The 9,212-nt window shown below is 49.5% G+C and overlaps 1 pseudogene; it reads left to right on the top strand.

Annotated features, from left to right (window-relative positions):
- Positions 1-2,297: 2,297 nt before the first annotated feature.
- On the top strand, positions 2,298-7,852 carry LOC121487048 (annotated as a pseudogene).
- The last annotated feature ends 1,360 nt before the right edge of the window (positions 7,853-9,212 follow it).

Below are 9,212 nucleotides of genomic sequence, written 5' to 3' on the forward strand. Positions count from 1 at the left end.
TTCTCTAGTGCCTGGTAATGCCCAATAGATGCTAGTGTGACAACCAGTACTGGTGCCTGCTCTGATACTCTTAACTCTACACCAGGTTATTTCTGAAATAGAAACCAACTAACCAATCCACAAAACAAAAACATAATTGCTGGCTTTATTACTTTTCTAATTTGAATTCTTTACTTAACTTGAGCGTGGTTTTGTGAGTGGGTTTATAGGAATGGGTTGGGGCAAGACAGGGTAGGGCACGTTTCTGAATTTATTTTCTGAGCGACTGCTTCTTAGACTTCGGTATGAGTCACTTAAGTCACAGAAATCTACATCGTAAATACATTGTGAAACTGTTAAAAGCTAAAAAAATATCGGAGTTTCAGATGAAAGGTGTGAGCTGTTGGGAAATTAACAAATGGAATGAATAATACACATTGAAGATGTTGTACTTTTTTCAAAACCCTCACTAAAAGGATCCAAAGGAACTTCTCTCTGTCCTTGTATAAAGCCATCTTTCTGTTTCTTCTCCTTTTCCTCCCACCTTCCTTCTCCTTCTGCTTTTCTTTTTCCCCTGTCCTTCATCTCGTCTCTGTTTTATATGCTCTCTTTCTCTCCTTTTATTGTTCCTAGAAGTTTATTTTTAAGAAGCTGGCAATGGTGATCGCAAGTTGGCAAATCAAATGAGAGGAAGGTTATGGAAAAATCAGTGCAATCTAGGCTATGACTATATGAGGAAAATATTTCTTACTTGGTTTCATTTTTCTGTGTTTCAAAATGCATTTCTTTGTTTTTATCTAGGTGATATTGTCACATAGACCAAAATCCAAAACCAGAGAAGGGAATATAGAGAAAAATCTTCCTCCCAACTCTACCCTTTAGCTATTTAGTTTCCTCTGGTCAGAAAGGCAAGATCAAGTTTCCTCTGTGTCTTTCCAAAGATATTTTCTGCCTATACATATAAACACTCACTCATACACTCACACACATATATTCTTTTTCTCTTATTTTACATACATGGAAGCACATATTTTGCACCTTAATTTTTCTGCATGTTGGTTATTTCTCTTTGATGGCTGTAAGGCATTCCATCATGTGAATATATTCTAATGCATTTAGCTAGTTGCTTATTTTTAACATTTTTATTTATTTATTTATTTGAGAGAGAGAGAGAGAGAGAGAGCATGAGTGTGGAGCCCAATGTAGGGCTTGATCCCATGACCCCCAGATTATGACCTGAGCGAAACCAAGAGTTGGACACTTAACACACTGAGCCTCCTAGGTGCCCCCAGCTAGTTACTTATTGATGGACATTTAGGTTATTTCTAATATCATGGTTACAAGTTATGCTAAATAAATTACCTTGTCCATATGCTATTTCACACATGTTCAGGTATTTCCATATTCAAAGATAAAGAACTTTTGATCAAAAGGAACATGTTAATAATTTTCATAGATGTCAAAGTGCCCTCTGCTCTCCCTATCTTACAGTAGATTTTTAAACTTTTTGATAACTCCTACTCTGACTCATGGGGTTTCTATAAAGCATAATTATTTTTTATTAAATATTCCATTACCTAATTCTTAAGATAAAAAGCATTTGCTTTTAGTGCTTTTATAATGTTTAAATTTTAATAAAGTAATCAAATGAAAGAACTGAATCTATATTGGAGACCGTGTCCAAAGAACTGAAGAACCCCCCCCCCTTTGTGAGAAAAATCAGGCCTGACCCAGAGACAGCCCATCCAGGCGTCTCCCTGGAATCTAATGAAGAAACCCGCCCCCCTTGTGAGTAAAACCAGGCCTGACCCGGAGACAGCCCATCCAGGCACCTTCTTGGAATCTAAACAACGGAAAACATTCTGTGTTTCCGAGATTACGAGATAAGAACCCCCCACACACACACACATCCTGACTGGAAAGTCCCTGAACATGTTCGCGCTGACCTTCAAAGGGATCAATCATGTCATAAACCCGAATGCTATGCTACTCCCGCCTTTTCTTTGCCTTTAAAAGATGCCTGTAATTGCTAATCGGGGCTCTCTTCCTCCTTGGAGGCGGAGAGCCCGTTTGCGCAAACATTCAATAAACCCTCTTGCTAGTTGCAGCTGCCTGTCTGGGGTCTGAGTCTCTGGGGCGTCCACCGGGACACGTTGGCACCCGTGAGCCAGGGTCCAACATTTGGGGGCTCGTCCGGGATCCGAGATGCCTCCAGGCTCAATCCTAAGACCGGTAGGAGGTAAGACCGAGCTCGTTAATGTCATATCTGTCTCGTCCGTTTGTCTGACTGGCCGGTCCGAATTGTGCCGGGTCTGAATTGTGCCTGCAGGACTCTGTACTTTGTTTTCTGTTTTTGGACAAGCGGGGGAGGCAGACGTGCCCGAGACCCCTGGTCCCGCTCCGGAGTCTGACTCCGGAGTGGTCTGGAAGAGGGAGGGAGCCCGGCACTCCCTCCTCTTCAGGGAGGGTCGTTGTTCGCGACCGTTCGCATCCTTATCCGCGGCCAGTCCTGTCATTCGTGTGCGTCTGTCTGTTCTGTGTCTTTCTCTCTGTCCTCTTCCTCACCGCTCACCTCTTTTCTACACCCATGGGACAGACTGTAACCACCCCTTAAGCCTCACTCTAGATCACTGGAAAGAAGTTGCCGGCCGGGCACATAACCTTTCGGTCGAAGTCAGAAGATGAAAATGGGTCACCTTCTGCTCCTCAGAGTGGCCAGCTCTCAACGTCGGGTGGCCCAGGAACGGAACTTTTAACATTGGTGTTATCTTGCAGGTGAAGGCCCTGGTCTTTCAGCCAGAACCCAATGGGCACCTTGATCAGGTGCCGTAGGTACATCATAGTATGGGAGGATCTCGCTAAAAACCCACCCCCCCCTGGATAAAATGCCTCAGCTCTTCTCAGAGGAAGCCGGCCAGAGACCCCCACCTGCTCCCTGCGCCACTCCCCTTATTCCCCTTCCTTCCTCTCCCTCCACTCTTCGCCCCCTAAAATTTCCTGAACCAAAACCTAAGGAGCCGCCTGTGCTCCCAGGGGACCAGGACAGTCTCCTTCTCTTGGACTCCTCCCCTCCCCCTTATGCCCAACCCCCAACGCCCCACCCGGAGGCCCCTACCTCTCCCTCCGCTCCCTCAGCTGCTTCCCAGACTCTACTGGGGTAGAGAGGCGACCCCTTGCTTCACCCCCGCTCTCCAGTCGCATCCGCTTTCGAGGAGAGCGCGAGGGGGAGTCGGAAGACGTCTGGACCTCCCAGGCATTTCCCCTCCGATCAGTAGGCGGCCAGATGCAATACTGGCCGTTCTCTGCCTCTGACCTTTACAATTGGAAAACTCATAACCCCACTTTCTCCCAAGACCCCCAGGCGCTAACCGGGTTAATTGAGTCAATTCTGTTGACCCACCAGCCGACCTGGGATGCCTGCCAACAGCTCCTGCAGACTCTCCTCACAGCGCGTCTACCTCGAAGCTCGGAAAAACGTCCCCGGGTCGGATGGGAGGCCGACCCAGCTGCCTAATGAAATTGAGGACCACCTGGGACTACGACACTGCTGTTGGTAGGGAGCGGCTCCGTCTCTATCGCCAGGTACTCCTAGCGGGTCTCAAAGGGGCAGGGTGACGCCCCACCAATTTGGCAAAGGTATGTGCTATAGTGCAGGGAAAAGATGAGGCACCGGCAGGTTTTCTGGAAAGATTAATGGAAGGCTATCGTATGTATACCCCCTTTGATCCCTTGGCCGACGACTGCCAACCAGATGTAATCATGTCCTTCATCGGACAGTCGGCCTCGGATATTCATAATAAGTTACAACGGTTGGAGGGACTTCAGGGATACACCTTACAGGACTTAGTGAAAGAGGCAGAAAAGATTTTTAACAAGCGAGAAACCCCAGAGGAAAGGGAGGAAAGGATCCGTAAAGAGCAAGAGGAATGAGAGGATAAAAGAGATAAAAGACGTAATAAAGAACTGACTAAGATACTGGCCACCGTAGTACAGGGCTCAGGGCAGAGTAAGTCAGGACGGAGTAAGGACCTGGGAGACAAAATAAGACCACGGGTTGAACGAGACCAGTGTGCCTACTGCAAGGAAAGGGGACACTGGGTTAAAGACTGCCCAAAGAAGGGCCAAACGCAGGGACCTAAGAAGCCCATTCCCGTTCTGTCCCTAGAAAATGAAGATTAGGGGTGTCAGGGCCAGGAGTCCCCTGCTGAGCCTCGGATAACCCTTAAAGTGGGGGGCCAACCAGTGACCTTCTTGGTTGATACGGGAGCTCAACATTCAGTTTTAACTGAGGCAAAAGGACCCTTGAGCTCTAAAACGTCTTGGGTTCAGGGGGCAACTGGAGGCAAGTTATATCGATGGACAACCGAACGGAAGGTCCACCTGAGCACTGGGCAAGTAACACATTCCTTCCTACTGGTCCCAGACTGCCCCTACCCCCTCCTAGGCAGAGACCTTCTTTCAAAAGTAGGGGCCCAGATCCATTTTCATCAGAAAGGGGCCACCATTACTGGCGCAAAAGGGCAGCCCCTCCAGGTACTGACCTTGCGCCTAGAGGATGAACACTGGCTGCACGAGGACTCTCCACCGTCCGTGCAGCCCCTAAATTCTGAATGGCTCACTAACTACCCTCAGGCCTGGGTGGAAATGGCCGGAATGGGACTAGCTGTTAATCAGCCACCCATAATTATAAACCTATAATCCTCGGCCACCCCTATATTGATCCGGCAATATTCAATGAGCAAAGAGGCCAAAGAGGGCATTCGGCCACACATACAGAGACTATTACAATTGGGCATCTTAATACCTTGTCAGTTGCCCTGGAACACTCCTCTATTGCCCGTAAAAAAACCTGGCACAGGAGATTACTGGCCGGTACAAGACTTACGGGAAGTTAACTGAAGGATGGAGGACATACACCCCACGGTGCCGAATCCCTACAACTTACTCAGCACCTTACCCCTGAGCCACATCTGGTATACGGTGTTAGATCTAAAAGATGCATTCTTTTGCATAAGGTTAAGCTCTCAAAGCCAGCCTATTTTTGCCTTTGAATGGAGAGATCCTGAGACGGGATTCTCAGGACAACTCACTTGGACAAGGCTGCCACAGGGATTCAAAAACTCCCCCACCTTGTTCCACGAAGCCTTGCATCAGGACTTGGCAGACTTCCGAGTTGACCATCCGGACCTCATCCTCCTGCAGTACGTGGATGATTTGCTCCTGGCGGCTAAGACAGAACAGGATTGTGTAAAAGGTACGGGGGCCCTGCTCGAGAGACTGGGAGAACTGGGATATAGGGCCTCTGCCAAAAAGGCCCAAATAGGCCAGAGACGAGTGCCCTATCTGGGATATCTCCTGGAGGGAGGCCAGAGGTGGCTGACGGAGGGCCGCAAAAAGGCTGTGGCCCTGATCCCAGCACCCACTAATGCCAGAGGGCTACGAGAGTTCCTCAGCAGTGCCGGGTTCCGCCGCCTCTGGATACCCGGGTTTGCGGAGCTGGCGGCTCCCCTATATCCTCTCACGAAATCCAACACCCCCTACCACTGAGGAAAGGAGCAACAATTGGCTTTTGACAAAATAAAAAGGGCCCTATTAACCGTCCCTGCCCTGAGCCTCCCAGATATGACCAAACCATTTACGCTATATGCTGATGAACACAAAGGAATAGCCAAAGGGGTCCTAACTCAGAAACTGGGACCCTGGAAAAGGCCCGTGGCATACTTTTCAAAAAAATTAGACAGCGTGGCTGCAGGATGGCCCCCATGTCTCCGAATAATAGCGGCTGTGGCAGTCCTAGTAAAAGACTCAGACAAGTTAACCTTCGGCCAACCCCTCACGGTGGTGACCCCCCATGCCATAGAGACAGTCATCCGCCAGCCCCCTGATCGATGGCTCTCAAATGCTCGGGTGACCCATTATCAGGCCATGTTACTGAATTCCGAGCGAATACGGTTCGAAACAGCTACATCCTGAAACCCGGCCACCTTGCTCCCGGAAACCGAGTCCCCCTCCCTGGGAATGCATGATTGCCACCAGATCCTAGCCGAGGTCCATGGCACCAGAGGGGACTTGACGGACCAGCCTTTGCCAGATGCTGAAGCAACCTGGTACACAGATGGGAGTAGCTTTCTACAAAATGGTGAACGTAAAGCTGGGGCGGCCGTGGTAGATGGAAAAACTGTCATCTGGGCCAGTGCCCTAAAGCCTGGGACTTCAGCTCAAAGGGCGGAGCTCATAGCCCTAACTCAGGCCCTAAAAAAAGGCTAAGGACAAAAAGGTCAACATTTATACTGACAGCAGGTACGCTTTTGCAACTGCCCATGTTCATGGAGAAATATACCGAAGAAGGGGCCTCCTGACCTCTGCAGGCAAAAACATCAAAAACAGAGAAGAAATACAAGATCTTCTCCATTCCCTCTTTCTGCCGAGAAAATTGAGTATAATTCACTGTCCTGGGCATCAGCAAGGCAATGACCCAGTAGCAGAGGGGAACAGGATGGCCGATGAAACAGCACAGGCTGCTGATCTAGGCCCACAGGCCCTCTCCCTACAAGCACCAGAGGTTGTCCAGACACCAGGGCAACTCTCTCTCGAATACTCAGACAGCAACCTGGATATCGACCAGCAAATAGGAGCAAAATATGACGAACAAATGAAGGTCTGGAAACATCAAGGAAAGATGGTCCTGCCTCAGCAAAGGGCCAAAGGACTGGTAACTCACCTCCACCGGTGGACTCACCTCGGACACAAAAAATTAAAAACACTCCTCCAGAGAGAAGGTCAGACCTATTACATCCCCAAACTCCCCTCCCTGATCCAACAGGTAACCGTCGCCTGCGTACCCTGTACTAAGGTAAATGCCAAACACCTCAAGATGCCTGAGGGAACTAGGATAAGGGGAGAAAGACCCAGAACTAATTGGGAAGTAGACTTCACCGAAATCAAGCCAGGTAAATATGGTAACAAGTACCTCCTAGTGTTTATAGATACCTTTTCAGGATGGACAGAAGCATTCCTTACCAAACGAGAAACTGCCCAGGTGGTTGTCAAGAAAATCCTAGAAGAAATCTTCCCCCAGTTTGGACTGCCCAAGGTAATAGGGTCAGACAACGGCCCTGCCTTCATCTCCCAGGTAAGTCAGTTGGTGGCCAGATTACTGGGGATAAATTGGAAATTACATTGCGCATACAGACCCCAGAGCTCAGGGCAGGTAGAAAGAATGAATAGAACAATTAAAGAGACCCTAACTAAATTGACATTGGAGACTGGCACTAGAGACTGGGTCCAACTCCTCCCTATGGTTCTGTTCCGACTCCGGAACACTCCCACGCGCCATGGACTAACTCCTTACGAGATTCTCTATGGAGGTCCCCCACCAGTGACAGACTTACTAGATTCTGCTATTGACCCTCTTGCTAATACTCCCGGTTTACAGGACCGGCTAAAGGCGCTCCAGATTATCCAGTGCCAGATCTGGAAACTCCTTGCAGCTGTCTACCGCCCCGGAGACACAACCGACCCACACCCGTTCCAGATTGGTGACTCCATCTACGTCAGGAGACATCAGTCCAGGACCCTTGAGCCCCGCTGGAAGGGCCCATACACTGTACTACTAACCACCCCAACCGCCTTAAAGGTAGACGGCACTGCTGCTTGGGTCCACGCATCACACGTCAAGCGCGCCCCATCAACGAGCACCACTGACGCCAGCCAGGACGGACCGGGCGAGCCACTCCAACGGAAGCTCCACTGCACCCAAAACCCGTTCAAGATAAGACTTTCAAAAATTATTCAATGACAATTGTTATATTCCTACCTCTCCTAGCGCTTTTCACCCCCGCTAAAGGTAACCTTCATGCCCCCAAAAAGTTAACCTGGCAGGTATTAACGTCTGCGGGTGATGAGGTCTGGTCAATAACAAAAACTACTCCCATAGGAACCTGGTGGCCCAACCTATATCCTGACTTATGTAAATTAACCATAGGGGCCCCCAGCCCATGGGACCTAGAGGGGTATTCCAACACCTCTAGGGCCCCCAACTGAGAAAGCCCCCCCGGATGAAAAGGATTAGACCCCTGGGGAGGATGTGGCCCGCCGGACAGGAGGGCCATGTTACGCACCTTCCCCTTCTATGTCTGCCTTGGGTCCCACAGAAACCTTAAGTTAAATCCCATTTGTGGAGGAGAGGAACACTTCTATTGTAAAAATTGGGGGTGCGAGACCACAGGCGACACAGGATGGAGACCCTCCTCCTCCTGGGATTACATCATTGTCAAGGCTAACTATACCCGTCTGGCGATTCATGGTCCCACCTCCTCGTTTAACAAATGGAAACCCCTAAGCCGTGGGCCATGCCAAGGATGGTGTCATCCCCTGAAAATATCCTTCACGGAACCTGGCAAGAAGGCCACGAACTGGGCAAAAGGGTATTCATGGGGACTCAGGTTATACAAGGAAAGAACAGATGACGGGTTTACGTTTAAAATTAAACTAAAGATAGAGTCCCTAGACCCCATGGCAGTCGGACCCAATACGGTCCTTGGGGACCGGAGGGCTCCTGTTAAACCAACAGCCCTGGCCCCAGCCGCAACAAACGCTACTCCCAACAACTTTACAGCCACACCGACCCCACGACCCCCGCCCAACACAGGACAATGATTATTCAACCTCATTACGGGGGCTTTCCTGGCTCTCAACCAGACCAGTCCTGACATAACCAAATCCTGCTGGCTTTGCCTAGCATCCACCCCCCCCCCCTTATTATGAAGGAATTGCCACCCCTGGAAACTATAGCAGAACCACTAACGTTCAAAAATGCATGCCTGACTCCCATCCCCAACTTACCCTTACAGAAGTCTCAGGACAAGGAACCTGCATAGGAACCTCTCCCCGAGGTTACCAGGAACTCTGCAATACCATCACCCCAATATCAGGATCCGACTCCTACCTGGTACCCCAGCCGGGAACCTGGTGGGCATGTAACAAAGGCCTCACCCCCTGTGTATCTGCTCAGGTCCTAAATGACTCTGAGGACTTCTGTGTTATGGTGCAGATTATGCCCAGGGTATTCTATCACCCTGCTGAGACTCTAGAAAATCAATATGACGAACATCCCACCCGTTTTCGGCATGAACCTGTCTCCCTAACCCTAGCTGTTATGTTGGGACTAGGGGTCGCAACTGGGGTGGGTACTGGCACAGCTGCTCTGATCCAGGGCTCACGACGTTATTTAG

This window comes from Vulpes lagopus, chromosome 3, assembly GCF_018345385.1.
Source record: "Vulpes lagopus strain Blue_001 chromosome 3, ASM1834538v1, whole genome shotgun sequence".
Classification (NCBI taxonomy): Eukaryota; Metazoa; Chordata; class Mammalia; order Carnivora; family Canidae; genus Vulpes; species Vulpes lagopus.